The sequence below is a fragment of the Lactuca serriola genome, chromosome 5, assembly GCF_051521515.1.
Source record: "Lactuca serriola cultivar US96UC23 chromosome 5, Lser_US96UC23_V15, whole genome shotgun sequence".
In the NCBI taxonomy this organism is placed as follows: Eukaryota; Viridiplantae; Streptophyta; class Magnoliopsida; order Asterales; family Asteraceae; genus Lactuca; species Lactuca serriola.
Genome location: NC_136412.1, coordinates 169,052,266 through 169,072,351, shown reverse-complemented (window position 1 = coordinate 169,072,351; position 20,086 = coordinate 169,052,266).

The following is a 20,086-nucleotide window of genomic DNA, read 5'->3' as shown; positions in this document are numbered from 1 at the left end:
AAGTTGACACTACGATTGAGACTCGATATATGTAATCAGATTTTGGACAAATATAGCATGATCAACTATATTTGCCCAAGATTGGACCAACGTATATCGAGGAATGATCGTAGTAAGCAACAAGTCAAAACTTACCAAACCATTATAAGAATCAAACACAAGAATTTAAATACTATAGGAGTATTTGCTATCTAAACTAGTTTAACTTACATGTTTTACATGTTCCGACTTTATTCAATTCTTATAACCCTATTTCTCGTACAGTCAAATGGCTGGATTTCACCACCCTGGCGACCCCTACTTTCCCAACCAAGGCAACGGAGGATGGATCGAAGATGATCCCGAAGAGGACGAGGAACCCATAGAAGTGGGTGATGACTCCGGTACCGACTCAGAGCCGGAAGTTATCGATCCACCACCCATTCAACCTCCCGTCTTCGTAAGGAACTTTCAAGGACCGACTCCCGTCTGGGGAAGTCACCTCCACCATTGGAGCCAACAACAAAACCTATGCCCTCCCTACGGCATGTGCCGGGACTTCTATGATGTCCGCGGCGGAGGTTCGGCTGATCGAGCACTCCCGGTAATGGTGGGAGAGTTAGCCAATAGGTCCTATCAGTCTGGAGTACAAGCTAGTCGACTCTGGGATATCAACGTGGAAGTGCAGGTTCACACTTCTGACATCCGTAGGCTGGACAAGATGCAAGACAACGCTCAATTCCAAACCGAAGCGTTTCAAGCGCAAATGATTGCAGCCCTCGCCGAGCTAAGGGAACAACAAGCCGCTTTCGATAGGCGTCTAATGGAGTCAAAGCAATCAGATACGGAGTCAAGCTCCAAGCGCAACCTTCGACGCAAGTAGTGCTTGTCAAGGACTCAAATTTTGTTATAGCTTAGGACCTCGGCTAAAAGTCTTTAAATTTCTCGAACTTTGTAATCGGAGACCCTTATAGGGGTCAAATTTTCATGATCGTTGTAACAACTTTTATATTAATATAAGTGGCACTATTACTACTATGTTGAGTATTTCGTTCGAACCTTGAATGGTCTTTGTGAACCCAAATACTTGTTTCATACCTTCAGTCTTACAAATAACTTTCATTCTTCTATTTTAAGACTCATACTATCATCTGTTGTTGAACTATAGCGATTTAGTTCATGAGACACATACATTTGCCATTCTATCCTTGTCTTTTCAATCTATACTTGAAGGATGCCTCCGCGTAGGAATCCAAGGCGAAACAACGGTGAGGAAGCACCTATACCACCACCACCTCCACCACCCCAATTTGATGCTGTAATGTTTCAAGCAGCAGTCACCGCAGCGGTGGCAGCTACCATGTCACAGATCAATAACTCAAGTACTAATGGCTTGGGATCTGGCACACACCCATCCAACCATGGCGAGAGTCATGGACCACCTCGAGAATGCACCTATAAGGACTTCACTAATGCCAAGCCCCGGATGTTTTATGGTACTGGTGGTGTGATGGCCCTGAGGCAGTGGATTGAAAGGACGGAGGCAGTCTTTGAAATCTGCTCCTGCCCCGAGCACAGCAAGGTCAAATTTGCAACTTTCACCCTTCTCGATAAAGCTTTAACTTGGTGGAATGGCCACGTTAAAGTACTTACCCTAATCGTGGCGAACTCCATAAGCTGGGAGAGCTTGAAGGCCATGATGATGAGAGAATACTGCCCACGGGGAGAAATTCAAAAGCTTGAACACGAGCTATGGACTCTCGGAATGGTGGGTACCGACATCGCTACTTATACCAACAGATTCTGCGAACTGGCAATCCTTTGTCCAGATATGATTGCTCCCGAGAGCAAGAAGATAGAAAGGTACATCTGGGGACTGACGCCCCAAATGCGATCAAGCGTGTTAGCTTCTAAACCTGACACCTTTGAAAGTGCTAAGGAACTGGCACAATCTCTGATCGACTACAGAGGTCATCAGAACTCAACCACTTCTGCACCAGCACCACAGAAAGCAAACAACAACAACAACAACTACAACAACAACAACAACAACAACTACAACAACAACAACAACAACAACAACAATGGCAGGAAGAGAGCGTGGATTAAAGAGAAGGGTGGGTCTTCCCAAGAATCCGCAAAGAAACAACTGGTGTCAGTAAATGCTGCCATTGTACCTGCTACAGCCCCTACAAATACCTACCCAACAAAGCCCTATATAGGCAACCTTCCTAAATGCACCAAATGCAATTACCACCACCATGGACCTTGTCGAGATATGCAGTGCGCCAACTGCAGCAGGAAAGGACACACAGCCCGTTTCTGCAAGGAACCCGCAAAGCCGATCACTCAAGTTCCCGGTGCGGGTGTAGGGCGGGCTTGCTACGGTTGTGGCGAGGTGGGCCACTACAAGAGAAACTGTCCTAAGGCAGCAGGCACCGAAGGTGTGGGACGAGTTTTGGCAATAGGCCACGACGAAGCTGTAGCTGACCCAACTATAGTTGCTGGTATGTTCCTTCTCGATAATTCATACGCATGCATATTATTCGATAGTGGAGCGGAGAGAAGCTTCGTGAGTCAAAACTTTAGTCATTTACTTAAACCTAAACCTAGCAGGTTAGAAAATTCATTCACTGTAGAGATGGCCAATGGAAAAACCGAAAACACAAATTGCATATACATGGGCTGTACGTTAACATTAGACGACCATTCTTTCCCAATCAATCTCATGCCGGTTCAAATTAAAAGTTTCGACGTCATAGTCGACATGGATTGGTTGAGTCTTCTTCGCGCCGACATCATGTGCTTTGAGAAAGCAGTCCGTCTTAACCTCCCTAACAACGAAACATTAGTTATCTACGGCGACAAATCTAGTGCAAACCTTCGCATCATTTCGTGCATCCAAGCTCGAAAGTGCTTGCGGAAGGATTGTCGAGCATTCCTAGCGCACATCGTCGATACAAGTCAAGAACTGAAGGACATCAAGAGCATCTCGGTAGTACGCGACTTTCCCGATATCTTTCCAGAAGAACTACCAGGATTACCACCGCAACGCCAAGTCGAGTTCAGAATCGACTTAATTCCAGGAGCTACCCCAGTAGCGAAGTCGCCTTATCGTCTTGCACCAGCAGAGATGCAGGAACTTTCCAGTCAGCTTAATGAACTCCTTAACAAAGGATTCATAAGACCAAGTTTCTCACCTTGGGGAGCACCGGTCTTGTTTGTAAAGAAGAAAGACGGATCGTTCCGCATGTGCATCGACTACAGAGAGCTGAACAAACTTACTGTCAAGAACCGCTATCCTCTACCCCGTATTGACGACCTATTCGATCAACTTCAAGGGGCGAACTACTTCTCCAAAATAGACCTGCGATCCGGATATCACCAATTACGAGTTCTAGAGGGGGGCATTCCAAAGACAGCTTTCCGAACTCGTTATGGACACTACGAATTCGTGGTGATGCCGTTCGGATTAACCAATGCACCAGCAGTATTTATGGACCTAATGAATAGGGTATGCCGTCCTTACTTGGATCAGTTCGTCATCGTCTTTATCGATGATATACTTATCTACTCTCGAAGTGAGGAAGAGCATAGTCAGCACCTACAAAAAGTCCTAGAAACACTGCGAACGGAGAAACTCTATGCGAAGTTCTCTAAATGCGAATTTTGGATTCGAAGAGTCGAATTTCCGGGTCACGTTGTTAGCGAGAAAGGTATACACGTGGACCCCTAAAAAAATTATGGCTATTGAGAACTGGTCGGCACCAAAGACACCTACAAAAATTCATCAATTTCTAGGTCTAGCTGGCTACTATCGCAGATTCATAAAGAACTTTTCGAGCATTGCGAAACCTCTTACTTCATTAACCCAGAAAGGTGTGGCCTTTGACTAGGAAGCGAAACAAGAGAAGGCATTCCAGACACTAAAGCAGGCCTTGTGCACCGCACCGTTACTATCCCTCCCCGAAGGGATAGAAGACTTCGTAATGTATTGCGATGCTTCAAATCAAGGACTTGGTTGTGTTCTTATGCAGAGATGGAAGGTTATCGCTTATGCCTCCCGACAGCTTAAGACACACGAAGTGAACTATACGACACATGACCTCGAGTTAGGAGCAGTGATATTTGCTCTGAAGATCTGGAGGCACTACTTATACGGAACAAAGAGTACTATATTCACCGATCACAAGAGCCTTCAACACATTTTCGATCAGAAGGAACTCAACATGCGACAACGACGATGGGTTGAGTTACTGAATGACTACGAATGCGAAATTCGTTATCATCCTGGCAAGGCCAACGTAGTAGCCGACGCCCTCAGTCGAAAGGAATACACTGGTCGGAGGGTCAAATCTCTGACCATGACTATCCATTCCCACTTATCCACACAAATTAAGGAAGCACAAATGGAAGCTTTGCAACCTAAAAATGTGGCGGATGAATCCCTGCGAGGAATGGAGAAGAATTTAGAAGTCAAGGGTGGTGGAGCCTACTATCTCATGGACCGAATCTGGACCCCAAATCATGGTGGTTTCAGAAACGTAGTCATGACCGAGGCTCACAACTCAAGATATTCCGTTCACCCGGGTTCAGATAAAATGTATCTGGATCTTAAGAAACTGTACTGGTGGCCTAACATGAAAGCAGAAATTGCTACCTTCGTGAGTAAATGTCTTACTTGCGCTAAGGTTAAGGTCAAGTATCAGAAACCGTCAGGACTACTACAATAACCAGAGATACCGGAATGGAAATGGGAGCGGATTACTATGGACTTCATAACCAAGTTACCCAAGACGACAAGTGGACTCGATACCATATGGGTCATTGTCGACAGATTGACCAAATCCGCACATTTCCTACCCATCAAGGAGACTGACAAAATGGAGAAGCTTACAAGAACTTACTTAAGGGAAGTAGTGCAACTGCATGGTGTTCTGATATCCATTATCTCCGATCGAGATAGTAGATTCACTTCAAGATTCTGGCAGTCACTACAAAGTTCCCTGGGAACTAGGCTAGACATGAGTACAGCCTACCACCCACAGACAGACGGACAAAGTGAGAGAACAATACAAACTTTAGAAGACATGCTGAGAGCCTGCGTGATTGACTTTGGAAAGGCATGGGATATTCATTTACCCCTTGTCGAATTTTCATACAACAATAGTTATCATACAAGCATAAAGGCTGCTCCGTTTGAAGCCCTCTATGGTCGAAAGTGCAGATCCCCTCTGTGCTGGACTGAAGTTGGCGATACCCGGTTAGCTAGAGGAAGAGTTCCTGAAAGCACTATCACAGGTCCAGAGATCATACGTGAAACAACAGAGAAGATCGTTCAGATTCGTGAAAGATTGAAAGCCTCAAGAGACCGACAGAAAAGCTACGCTGACCAAAGGAGGAAACCTTTGGAATTCCAGGTAGGAGACCACGTCTTATTAAAGGTCTCACTGTGGAAGGGTTTAATACGATTTGGAAAGCGTGGGAAACTAAATCCAAGATACATAGGGCCTTTCGAGATTCTTGCCAGAATCGGCCCTGTGGCATACAAGCTTAACCTACCGCGCGAACTTAGTAACATCCATCCAACCTTCCACGTCTCAAACTTGAAAAACTGCCTGTCCGACGAGACTCTTAATATTCCACTCGACGAGATCGAGATCAACGAGAGCCTCAACTTTGTGGAAGAACCAGTAGAAATCATGGACTGAGAGGTCAAACAAACAAAACAAAGTCGCATACCCATCGTGAAGGTTCGCTGGAACGCCAAGCGGGGACCCGAATTCACATGGGAACGTGATGATCAGATGAAACAAAAGTACCCTCATCTCTTTCTTGTTCACTAGTATCTTTACTACTTTAAATTTCGGGACGAAATTCTCTCTAACGGGGGGATGATGTGACAACCCGATATTTCAACTCTTTGTAACGACCAAAATGGGTCAAGTATTGTAACCACTTCTGAATAATAAAAATTTACTTTCATAATAAAATGTACAAATAAGTTCTATTTAATTTCCTTGTATGATTAAATGTCTTTGAACCATGATCGTACGTGAAAAGAACGCCCAAATCCGACTTCATATAGCGAAGTTATGATTTTTCCAAGTTCGCCTTAGCAACACGCAACTAAAAACTCGAATCGGAGATCGAGCGACTTTTGGCCAGAATGACCTAAACGAGAATCGAAGGTCTCGACAATGGTATTCCAGCGGTAAAGAGTCTGGCAAAAACCGACATCAGATAAAGAAGTTATGAATTTTCAAAGAAATTCCTTAAACACGATGGGTTTTTAATAAATAATAAAAAAATAATTTCGGAATTTCCTGACGGAGTCTAAACGAAAGTTGTAGAGCGTAGTCTCACCTACGCGAGGATATAAAGACCATCGAAAACGGAGTTCGTATGAAGAAGATATGAATTTTTGAAGTTTATTAAATAAATTAATTATTTATTTAATTCAAAATTCGGATATTATCCGAAGGGGAGTCAGCGTTCTCAGCCGATGTACGCGCTGCGTACCCCTGTACGCCCCGCGTAACCGAGAGGATTGGCCTCTGATCGTCCACGTCACGCTATCCGAAGAAACCGACCCGTCCGACCCGTCCGAAGCCCCGGCCCGTCCGACCCGCCGTCCCATCCGACCCGCGTACCCAGCAACCCGTCCCATCCGAACCGAGGCAGTCGAGGCTTCGGTCATGCATGACGTACGCGTACGCGCTGCGTACGAGCGTACGCCCCGCGTACCGAGGCAGACCAGCCTTACTATAAATAGGATGCGAGCGTTTCCAAAGAAAGGGCTCATTTCTCTTCTTTATGTCTCAACTTTGCCTCGTTTTCCATGTCCGTTCAAACCCGAAGCTCTGGTCTTTTTGGCTCAAGTCCTGAACGTCGATTTTACTCCCGAGATTCCCAAGAATCCCGAGGAAAATCCGTTTCCCGAGACGAAACTCTGCCCGGTTTTCCATCTCGCTATCTCCAAAACTTTCAAGTGAGTTTCATACCCCTTAATCAACCGTTTTAATTATTCTAAATACTTTTATATGCTTTCAAGGGGGGGGGGGGATTACAAGTAAAACACACGAGTATTATCGTGTGTTACATAAAGAAACTCTTTTATATATTGTTATATATTCAAATCACATGCGATTTATAAACCTTTAAGGAACTTTTATATATATATATATATATATATATATATATATATATATATATATATATATATATATAACATATGTTACAATAGCATTCGAACTTTTAAAATATAAAGTTGTTGTAATGCCTGTATAAAACTAAACTGTTCTTAGATTATTCTTTTCTATCTTAGACTCTACACCAAAAATCTATGCTTTCATAAATAAGTGATTCTTTTTCTAGGTATTTCTAAACAAACAAGACACACTTTTTGAAAACTATAATAGGTATAGTTTACGAACAGATTTCTAACTCTTATGTACTAAGAAACATATATTTCAAGAAGTTTACTTTCGTATACAAGAACAAACGTAACATTTTAACAAGTAGATCTGTTTTTATACCACGGTTTTGTGAGACACTAACTTCATGTACGTTCGAGTACACATTTCAAGTCCTGTATTATATACCAGAATCCCTTGGAGGAGGAGCATGGTGTTTGTGTATAGATCTATACGGGCTTGACAACCCGCGCCCTGACTGTTAGCTGCAGTCCACCGTTTGGGGTGACAAACGTCATAACATTCCAACGCCTGAAGAACGTTGTGTATAGGCACTCAGAGTCAATAGTATGGTTATAAAACTCACAAGGGGTATTAAAAATGCATTGATTTACAAGGTTTTCAAACTCATTGGTTATTTTACATTTACATACATTTTGGAAACAAACATTGGTCTTGAGTGAAGGCTACTTTTATACTAGTAGAAAATATAGGATTTTCTAAACACAAACAAACAAAGATAAAACATTTCATTTCATTCAAACATTTTCACTTAAATACTTATGAAATTCACCAGCTTAAATGCTGATCTACTCTTTCAAAATTACTTGTATGTCCTAGGAAATCAGTAATTTCAGGTATGCATTTCGCTTTTGATGAAGGGATGCTGCGGCGCCAGTTTAATCTCGTATTTTGACATCATATTGTAATTGGGTTTTGAACATGTAACTTTTGACAAATGTAAACTTTCAATTATATATATGATGGTTGTATTGCTTTCTTTACTATGTATTCATTTGTTACGTTACCACATGAAGTCATCCGCCCCCGAACGTTTCCGCCGTTCAGGTTTGGGGGTGTGACAAAGAAGTTAGAAGCCTTAAAACACACTAGATCCCCTCACCATGAGTTTATGGCCGTAAACTCATGGTGAGATGTCCCTGGGCCGTAAACTAAGCTTTGGGAGTTAACTCTCGGAGAGTAATCTCCATTCCTAAGCCATACACAGCTTTAGACACTACCCGGGACACCGAAACACTTAACCAAAGTGTTTTTCGCTCCTTTGAGTGTGTATACATGTTTAATTAGTATTAAATATACTAAATGTATGTGAACATATGTTATCATATGTTAAGTAGGTCATTGAGTGTGTTCGAGTCCTTACGTGACACCGAACGCCCAAACGGCACCTTCGTCGGACCTACTTATACCAGGTGAGTTCATAACCCTGAATGAACCTTTTAAATGTTTTTACATGTTTTATAGGGGGGGAATACAAGTTAAACATGCCAGTTATCATATCAATCACATGTGATTGATAACCCGCATGCACAAGATTTTACCACACTGTATACTGTTTTACCGAGTAGGACACTATAATGATTTTCAAAAAGGTTTGTCGTTTGTTTCAAGACTCTTACTTGTACTGTTTTATCTAAATTCATTTTAAACTGGTTTATGAAAGATTTCCAAAGGTTTTCAAACATATTTTACAAAAGAATACAAATTATGATTTTTCCCTGAGTATAAAGGCTTTTCCTCAAAGTTCCCTTTTACGACGTATATTCTTACTTGTTAGTTGCTACTGCTTCACTTTCATGTATTTTAAACTCCTACTTGATAATTCTTTCTCTTCGTGATATGCTTATACTTGTTCGACACTCCTACTTCACTTGCGACCGCTCCTACTTCACTTGTTAGACACTCCTACTTCACAAGAATCACTTCTACTTGATACACACTCAGTCGTAGTTAGATGTATGTCTGTGCTTATATAGGTACATATAAGTAATGATTGAAAGACTTAGGAAGGCTCGTCCGCCCTATTTCCTTTTCTTCGTTGAGATGTGGTCTGGTGGGATCGGATGGCTGTCCGAAGGTCGTTTGATTCATTAGTTATATATTATGTATATGAGTATGGACATACATGAATTCTCTAGTCAGTTCAGTTAAGGGTCTCTACCTCTAGTCTACACTTACATTAGAAACACACTACCCACTATATGGAAGTCTCTACCTCTAGTTCAACACTTACACACTACCCACTATTTGGAAGTCTCTACCCACAATTTGAGATGCATCTTCAGGACACGGCCTTCTCCGTCATCTAGATGGTTACCAGAATCTCCTGTAGGGAGAGCGGACATTGTGTGTATAGATCTATACGGGATTGACAACCCCGCACCCAGACTGCTAGCTACAGTCTCGGCCTACCAAGCCAACGGGTGACAAATGTCATATTTCGGACGCTTGTAGGGCGTCTGGTACTCTAGTCAGTACGGTTATGAGTATCCCGGGTTACCTTATAATTCATTGGCTTTAAGGTAACGATATTTCACCGGCAATTTACACTGTATGTTGGTAATTGATTTTCAGAGTCACACTGTTTTGACCTTAGAAGGCGTATCTTTCTTTTGGTATTGTCTGGGGTCTGTTTTCTCTGTTTTGATCTTACAAGATGTAAGTCCCTAATTTGCCCGTGTATCAGTCAGATCCGTTTAATGGTGCGGAATCCCAATCAAACGGATTCATAAAATATTACACAAAAATATAATTGCCTAGAAAAGTAAAGTATAAACCATATTTTGACCCAACAATGTCAAAACAAGAGCTTTTATGTGTGTGTGAATCCTTTGTATCCGGATTATAATTCATATCAATACATACAAGATTCATATTAATTCTTCTTCTCCTTCTCTTCTATTTTTGATCTTACATCTTCCGTTTGATTGGGATTCCGCACCATCAAACGGATCTGACTAATAGACGGGCAAATTAGGGACTTACAATTGGTATCAGAGCCAAGTTGTATCAGTCAAAAGGATTTATTGTTTCATCCAAAAATTGAATATTCTGTGTTTACGGTCCAAGCTTACGGCCGTAAACACCGAGTTCTTGGGCCGTAAACTCTATTTTGGAGCATTATTTGATCTTATTTTCGAAATATTTTTGTGTTTTTGGATAGATCTCGCAAAAATAAAGGGGATTTGTTCTTTGTGTTTTTCATAAGAAAAAGGTTTTTGATTGAGTTTTGAAGCTTCAAAGTCGAAAAATCGCTGTTTTTCACGTAATTGTTGAAGAGTTTTCGGCCGGAGCTTACTGCCGGAAACAGTTCACGGCCGGCGCCGGGGGTCGGGTTTACGGTTAGGGTTTCCGGAGTTTGCGGCTCGGCAGGGCAGATTGGTTCGGTAGATCAGCTCGGTGGAAGACGGCTCGGCTCAAATTTGCGGCGGCCCGGAACTTGTGGCTCGGCTAAGCAGAAGCACAAGCATCGACGCCTTTATAAAAACAAGAAACGAATTGAGGGTGATCGGGATGGAACCCGGGACCTCAAGATCACCAACAAGGCGCCTAACCATCTCAGCTAACCAAACTCTTGTGTTTTTCCTTCAAAAATTTAAACTTAAACACTTCCTGTCGCTTTCAAGTTTCGCCAATTTGACACTTTCTGCCCAAAAAACCAAATTTCTTTTAATTTTAAATTCTTTTTTCATCCAAAATTAAAAAAAATAATAAATAATAAAATAAATTAATTAATAATAATAATAATAATATATATATATATATATATATATATATATATATTATTTTTAACTTTTATTTTTGTTTTTTTATTTAAAATTTTGAGTTTGATTTTTGAGTTTAATTTTTTTTAAAATTTGACTTTCAAGGTTGACCTTTGACTTTAAAATTTTGACTTTGACTTTCAAGTTTGACCTTTAACTTTAAGCTTTGACTTTCTCATTTGACTATTAAAATTTGAAATTTAGCTTTTCAGTTTGACTTTTGAGTTTTATTTTTTTTAAATTTTGACTTTTAAGGTTGATTTAAAAAAAAAAAGGGCATTTTAAGTTTGACTTTTAAATTTTATTTTAGCTTCTAGTTTTTCTTTAATCGATTTTAAGGTCTACGAGGGAATTTGAAAACATGAAAGAGAGTCGTTAGGAGATTTTAAGACAAAATTTCAACATGTTCGATTATGTCCCAGGAGAAACCCTCGAAACTCAATTGCAGAGATTTACTACACTCACTACTGAAATGAATATAGTCGGGATCTTCTTGTCCAAATCAGAGACAAACAAAAAGCTGCTAAATTCACTTCCGAAATCATGGGATATGAACGTAGCTGTCATCAAGAAGACAAAAGATCTCAATCGTCGTAGTATTGCTGAAGTAATTGAAGAGCTTGACGCTTTAAAGAGTTCTGTAAACCTTCCGGTCAATGAAGTGTCATGTTCTCATTCATGTGAAGTTTCATCTTCTCAATCATGTGAAGCCACGATTAAATTTCTTCGGGATCAAATTGATATATTTAAAAGAGAAGTTGAAGACCGGAGATATGAAGGATATCAACTCAGGAAAGGACAAAAACCCTGAAGGCTGAGTTAGAATCAAAAACCAAGGACTTTAGGAAAGTTTAGGAAGAGTATAGCAACAAGTGTGAAAATTATGATTATGTTAAGAGACAACTTGTTGCTGTAACTGAAGAACTTGACGCTTTAAAAATCAAGTTTGGAAAAACTGATGTCAGTTTCAAAAATTATACTGCGTCAAGTCAGACAGTCGAGTCCTTATATGAAACCCAGTTAAAATTCAAAGAAAATCAAAACAAGGGTATAGGGTATGATAGTGTACCTCCTCCTTACAATCATAACTACACATCCATCCCTATGAAACAAGAAGAAATTAACAGGGAGGCACATCTTAAACACGGAAAACCAGCTGGATTTGTGTCAGGAGGAGTTATTAATGTTGAAAATATTGATGTTTCTGTTACATGTGCAGGTAAAGTAGCAGAGGATGAGAGCAAGGAGAGTTCTTCTAAACAAACCAATGACTCCTTGAACTCTAAATCTGTTGCTTCGAACTCGGCTGCTTCTAACAAACCTGCCGTTGAGAAATATAGGCCTCCAATTCCAGCGCAACAAAGTGCCTGTTGTAAGTGTGCATATGGAAACAACTAGAGACAAGGCAAGGATACGCCACCAGGGGCAGGAAAAAACAACTTCACAGTGAAGAAAAAGACTTGTTTTCACTGTGGAACACTTGGACACATTGCCAGAAATTTTCCTAATCGTGCATACGTTCCCTACTATGCACAAGGACGGCAAAACGTGCCAAGTGGGAGATACTTCAAAAGAAATCCTTGCAGTTCACGTTCAGACAATGTTGACTGGAACGCGCAGAAAGCTAAGAATCAATCTCACAAGGCGAAGAATCTAAATCCCAAGGGCAAGAAGGGAATGTCGGCCAAGAAGCCAAGTTCAAGAGATGCTCCTGTGAAGCCAAGACCGGTTAGGTCAATGTCATCTAGGCAGCCGACTTCAAGTTCCAAATCAAGTACCAAGCCACCCATAGGATCGAAAAAGAAATGGGTTAAACCCAACTACAAATGGGTTCCAAAGGCTCACTCTCCCAAATCTCCTAACGACTCTAATGTTTCTACATCTTCTGTTTGTGATGAGCAGGATATGTCATGGGAGAAAGTATTGTGTGTTGATGACAAAGGTCGACCCAGTTTCAAAATGGACTGGGTTCCAAAGACCAACTAATCCCGCTCTGTGTCGGAGCAGCTATGGAGGCATATCATCAGACTTCGGTTTGTTGGTAGTGGCTATTCCTGGCACTTGATAGGGGACATCTCTCAACTGTACAACATTCAAACCTTTGTTTGAGAGTATGTGTCCTTTTGCGGGAAAGGAAGAAAAGAAGGGATCACATGGGGTTTGTGCTTAATGACATGAAGAATTTTCGGATCTGTTCTGAGATTACGCGTGCTGTTCTTAGACCTTCTGGATGCAAATTCAATCGGTGACTTACGGTTTGCGTTTTCTTCTCTATACTCCTGAGTTTTTCTTAAGCTGATTCGCTTTAAAGACTAATTTTTGTTTTAGGATAGTTTAAATTTGCACACTTTCATTTCTCTCCTATGCACAAATTTAGGGGGAGAAATAAAAACAAAACAAAAATTAAAAAAAAAAGAAATTTTAAAAAATCCAAAAACATCAAAAAATCAGAAAATAAAAAAATATATTGGTTATGAATCTGTGTTTGAGGGAGATGTTTTGGGAAGTGATATTATCAAGTGATAAGAAGGCAACCTGAGTTTGCGTAACGTACCCGAAGTTGAAGGGTCTATGCTCTGACTTGATGCGTCGGTAGGCACGAAAAACTTTAAATGGACTTGACTAGGCAGAGTTGAACTTAGGAAATTTATAGACTTGACAAATCTTGACCTAGTTAGATACGTTCAGCCTGACAATACGACGCTCGGATAAGTTGAGCAGGGAGATATATATGGGAATCTACTTGTCACATTAATTGAACCCGTACTTGGAACCGTGGTTTAACTTTTCCTCGATGTGCGGATTTTGTCCTTAATTCCGGTTGGATGGGGCGACTGGTAAATTCTGATAAATTAGGTCTGTAGAATATCATTTTCTTTCTTTCCGTCTGTTAGTCATATGTTGTCTCCTTTGCGTGACTTCCAATCCGACCTGGTACACAACATATGTAACTCTATTTCTCTGCAGGATATATATATATATATATATATATATATATATATATATATGTGTGTGTGTGTGTGTGTGTGTGTGTGTGAAATATATGTGTGAAATACTTCTCATCTGTTAGCCATATGTTGTCTCCTTTGCGCGACTTCTAATCCGACCTGGTACACAACATATGTAACCTTCTTCTCAACCCCTCTGAAGTAGTTAGCAATAGAATTCTGAATGTCTTCTCTCTCTGAATGGTTGTCTGCTCACCCGGTGTAAGAAGTACTCTGGAAGTTCTTGATGGCTGGGGCATATCAGCAAGCAGGAAACACGTTCTAGTACACTTAAAAATTGAGAACATACAGAATGTCTATAGATCTCGCTGCTCAATTTAGGTGCACAACAATATCCCTGGTCGTCGTCAGATGAATGGTCCTTAAGATATAGTCTCTAAGAAATTAGGATCAGATATAATATCTAGGAACTTAAGTTCACCTTGTCTTGTAACAAATAGTATGTCCTAAATTTGTCACAATTTTTCGTGTTTAAGTGGACAACAATACCGGCGATCGACCAACAAAAGATGTGAATATCGAAGGTACCGACAAGTGGATAAAGGTTGTCTAACAACTTTGATCCCAAATCACTCTTAAAGTTAGATATCAATTTTTATTTTTGTTAAATTTGTTATAGTTTCTTCCAATTTAAATATTAGGGGAGAATTAAATATTAAAAATAATGAAAAAAAATTAGAAAAATTAAAAAATCCAAAAATAGTGTTATTTCTGTTTTATTTCTTGTTCAGAAAAATCAAAAAATCCAAAAATAATTTTGTTTCTGTTTTAATTTGTGTGCTAAGTTTTCTTTTAGTTTTGTTTTGTCTTGAAAAGTGATTTCAGGTATAGATAAGACTCATGGAGTTCGTGTTGAAGATTTTTGAGCCAAAGGCTTCGTCCGTGAGCATCGAAGAATTCGCATTCGAAGGAGCAAAAAATGAAGATCATTCTTTCAACATTCAATCCTTCAACCCCAGAAGCAAGGTGAAGCTGCAATTGAAGATTATGTGACGGATTGCATTGAAGCCTCCTCAATCAGTCTGCTGTTATTGTTGCACCTGCTGAAGTGATCTAGAAGTTTAGTTCTCTCTGATATTCTCTCTGAAGATTCTCAAGCTGAAAGTGTTATCTTTCAAGAATCAGTACAAGAAGCCTCCTCACCCAATGTGCGATCAATGCCAAACTCTAAAGAAAAGCCCCACTGCTCAAGATGAAGTCAATTATTGAAGATTCATCAAGTTCATCTTGAAGTCGTGAAGAATTCGAAGATTAAAGCTGAAGCCAAAGCTCCCATTGAAGATTATCAAGAAAGCCAGCTACTTTTTAGGGGGAGCTTGTTGGGTCATTAAGAAAAGAAAGCTATAAACCAAGGGGGAGATTGTTGGGTCAAAATATGGTTTATACTTTACTTTTCTGGGCAATTATATTTTTGTGTAATATTTTATGAATTTATGGCCAAGTTTACGGCCGTAAACACCTTACGGCCGTAAACTCATTTACGGCCCATTTGTTTCCGGCCCATGTTCCCTAGTATAAATAGAGGTGTTAGGGTGAGGAGTAGAGATTGATGAACCCCAGAGAGTTTACGGCCAGAGAGAAACAGGAACTTTTATGTGTGTGTGAATCCTTTGTATCTGGATTATAGTTCATATGAATACATACAAGATTCATATTAATTCTTCTTCTCCTTCTCTTCTGTTTTTGATCTTATATCATCCATTTGATTGGGATTCCGCACCATCAAACGAATCTGACTGATACACGGGCAAATTAGGGACTTACACAAGACGTATCTTTCATTTGATATTGTCTGGGGTCTGTTTTTCACTGTTTTAGACCTTACTAGCTGTACCTTTCATTTGGTACCTTCTGGGGTCTGAGTCTCTACTTGTTAGACTGAACCAGGCATGTCGTTAGTTCGATACTCTCCTGGAGTCTATGATTCGTTTGCCTTAGTCAGCAGTCCTCACTGCTGAGGCATATGTTATTTCCCTGTTGTCTCTTGCTTTCTTTAATAATCAAATTCAGTATTTTGATAATGATAGCAATTAAGGGAAAACCACTTTTTACCACATAACACTGACCAGTCTTGGTAGAAGGCTGCTGTTATTAAAGAAAATATAGGATTTTCTGGAAAGAGCTCTAATACACTGTAGTCTCTTAAACTACTACTTAATAAAGTTATTTGGATAAATGTCACTAAATACTTATGAACTCACCAGCATTTGTAAAAATGCTGATACTCGCTTTTCAAATAACTTGTATTCTCAAGTTAGCATTAGACAGGTACACCCCCGGAGCTGTTGATGAAGACAACTTAGTACCTTGATGTACTTAATATATTTGTTTGTATACTTTGAAGCATTGTAATGTAAATCATAAAAAACTATTACTATTAATGCAATGTTTTGTTGTACTTTGATTACTATAATGCATGTGTTGTGATACTTGACATGACGTCATCCACCCCAGAACGTTTCCGCCATTCCGGTTTTGGGGTGTGATAGATTGGTATCAGAGCATTGTTTATAGTGAGCTAAGTATATCAATTCATAAAAGATATACAACCTATAAACACAAAGGGATAAAACACCCTGACCAAGAATTATACTTTAAAATATAACCATATTTTACCAAAGTATAAGAACATCCAAAACCTAAACACTCGAACACAAGTATCACAAGAAGAACAATAATAAAAGCCTTCGGATGTTGAGCATTACCGTCAAACCTGGGCAATTACGTAATCGTAAGATGGAATAAATGTAACTTGATCAACTACATTTATTTGAGATGCGATGAACATGTGCTTGGGAGTGATAGTGGTGTACAACAGGTCTGAAACTTACCAACTAGGAATGCTAGAGCCAAACATAAAGTTTAAAATACTATAGGAGTATTTTGGAACACTAAAAAACTTACATTAATCCCATAATTTTATTCAGAAGATAAGAAACAAACAAGAATTAAAATACCAAAGGGGTATTTTAGGATCAATAACTAACCTTGTGTGAAAAACTAAAAAGATCCTTATTGATATACCTACAATTACAGAGAGTATACTCCCAAGGTTATGTATAATATGGATCCCATAGGCTAAGAATGTGTGGTTTCTCCCTATTTCCTTTTCCTCGTTGGGATGTGGTTCTAGAGTAGTATCACATATTCGAAGGCCTATCGGATCTAAGCTATATATGATTTGTATACCCTATGTAATCGTAGCAGGACTCGATAGGGATCATCCAGTGAAATGTTAATAATCTCTTAGGATTCTTTAGACATTTCCATTCTCACACGAACCCTGTAGAAAACCCTATCCACTTCAGTGCTTAACAGAAGAGTTGAGTCCGACCCCGAAGAAGTTCATTGAGAAGATTTCCAGCTAGGAAACGAATGAACTAGGTTGAGACTATTGAATTCACCAAGTGTCCATATCTTTTAGGGACATCGGTGAGAAATTCGCCTAAACTTCGGAGATTCCCAGTCATCCATCATGAAGTGGTAACACCCAGAGTCGGAATCAGAAGGAAAGCGGAGTAGAAATTCAATCTGTCCATACGAGGAGAGAAACCTAGGTAACTATCTGATGGAAACCAACTCCGATACCAGAAAAAGATATGACGCAGACAGAGGGAGCCAGTACATGGAACCCGAGAATTGTCTTTTCCTCGTGATCGTCACGCTAATACACCTTTAAAATAATACAATTTAGTGAGTTAGTGGCTACACTACTCACGCTATGTGTTAGGTAAATCGTCGTTTCCCGTTGCCAGATACACGATTAGGGCGGATCCCCGCATCTCTATTGAGAGAATTTAGTCATTTTCCCTTGTGAGCCTCTCTTTCTGCAGTTTCGTTCCAAACTGTTCTCAAATCTCTCCAGGTCGGAGAGTGAAACCTTTCCCAGTATAAAGGTAACTTAGTAGGAACGACTCGCATCTTATGGCCTTTTTCCGATACTCATACACCTACTTCGATTACCAGGACTACATCATAGGGATGTAGGTCGACACTCAGACGACCAGTACCCAAGGAATGGGAAAATTTATGCCTAATACGTTCAGGACAGAAATGTCCAGGGTTAACCATCGTCTCCCATTACCTTGTATTCCTTTCCGTGTAGGAAAACCATGCCACCGAAGAAGCGTAACGAATCCACAAGCAAGAAACCTGCTCTCTTATTCGATGAAGCTACATTCCAAGCTGCAGTCTCAGCAACCGTAGCAGCTGTCATGGCTCACCTGAATGCTAACACCGCCAATGTTAGCAAGGGCCCTGTCGGGATTTCCAATCCTGGCGATGGACAGTAGCAATGAACACTTTCATACCCAGTCACCCAAGAACCTCAACCGAACCCACTAAATAGAAAACTCAAGATTGAGGAGGGAAGTACCTCGGCTCAAGGACCTTTTGAAAGGCGACGAGCTGAGGCAATCTATACCCCTGTCAATCCTTCCGTCCCGACCTCAAGAAGACCATACCTAGGAGACCTTCCCCACTGCAGCAAGTGGAGCTACCATCATCATGGTGCCTATCGGGGACTCTTATGTGCTAGGTGCAACATGAAGGGGCATACTGCTCGTGTATGCAGAACTCCGGTGGAGCGTATTGCATCGATCACTAATGCGGCGACCAATCCCGTTTGTCACCTATGTGGTGAAATGGGACATTTCAAGAAGGATTGCTCAGTTGAAGGAAACAACAAAGACACACGAGGAGCCTAACTCTACTGCTTAGAGAGAAGCATCAAGGAACTCGTTAGATTTTGGTACGTCTCTAGATCTCGGGTAACTAAACTAAAAACAGTAAAAGACTAATTCAAATGTAAATTCTTTCCAGTAGGGCGAAAGTTGCAGCACTGTTATAAAATTTAAAAAAAAATTCATCATGTAAAACTATAATGGCTAAACATATACGCTACGACCATGTATATTTAAGATGGACAGACCTAGAGTGAGCGAATGCCGCCTCATTTTCTGTTCCTCGTTTGGTTGTGGATTTAGGGCGGAGTCGCTCAGTCAACAGTCCTCCCCACCTTAACTATACATGACTAGTATATGTAGGCGGTTATAGAAATGCCTCGTGAGAATCCATTCATGAAAAGGTACTCTATTCGGAAACACTTAGAACTCTCTATAGTTCCACGTCGACTCTATCGGTCTAAGTATCCGCGGTAGTGATATATAGGACGAAAGCTGAGACGCCTAGAACTTGTGTGCCTATGCGACACATGACTCTATCGATCTTCATTATATATCATGTCGGAGTGCGCCCTATTCCATAACATAGGAGCCGGAGTCAAGAGAATCACCGCGGGTTAAGCTAGTAAAGTTCCGAGTGATGAGACCCTATACTCACTAGAATTGACCTAGACCGAGAAAACTCAGAACCTTCGGAAGAGTAGTTGCAGTAGATGCTCGCACCACTCCGACACTTCATCCACCCTGTTATAGACAAATAGTGCCTATCATCCCCCACCCTCTTGCATGGAGGAAGTCATCGTCACCCTGTGGACGATAGACTACATTCTCCAGAGTGAACACTAGGATACCGAGAACCACAGGATGACCTTCTCAGCCAAGAATACTTGATCAAAGTGCGGAAGTAGTTGCGTTAAGCCTCATGACCCAGATCCCGAAGAGATTGTAGACTTGACACTAGCCTTGGTGTTAGCCGAAAGGTTATGCAGGAACATACGCTTTCCGCACTAGAATAAACCAAAGTCTTAGAGGTTAATTGGACTATTAGGTGTTCCACGGATACTATCTCACGCAGAAATAGTAGAACCACCTCCAAAAAATAGTTCAACACTTGTCTGGTGAAACTCTATCTCCCCGACCCTCAGAGTTTCCGTATCTCAAGAGCCTTTAGTGCAGATTCATTTTGCACAAGCTTGAGATAGACCCTCTACAGCAAACCAATAACCATAGTCACGCAACCCACTCGACGATCTAGAAAGTCTCTACCAGGCAGTTGACAGGAAATGCGAGACCAAAGACCACTCGAGCTTTCTAAACACCAACCTGAAGGACTACACACACAGTACGAGTGAGAACGTTAGGAACTTCGAATGGCGATCACGCCAGTGACGATCTTGCCATAGAAGTACACTGGGTTCTAAGCACTGAAAAGCTCT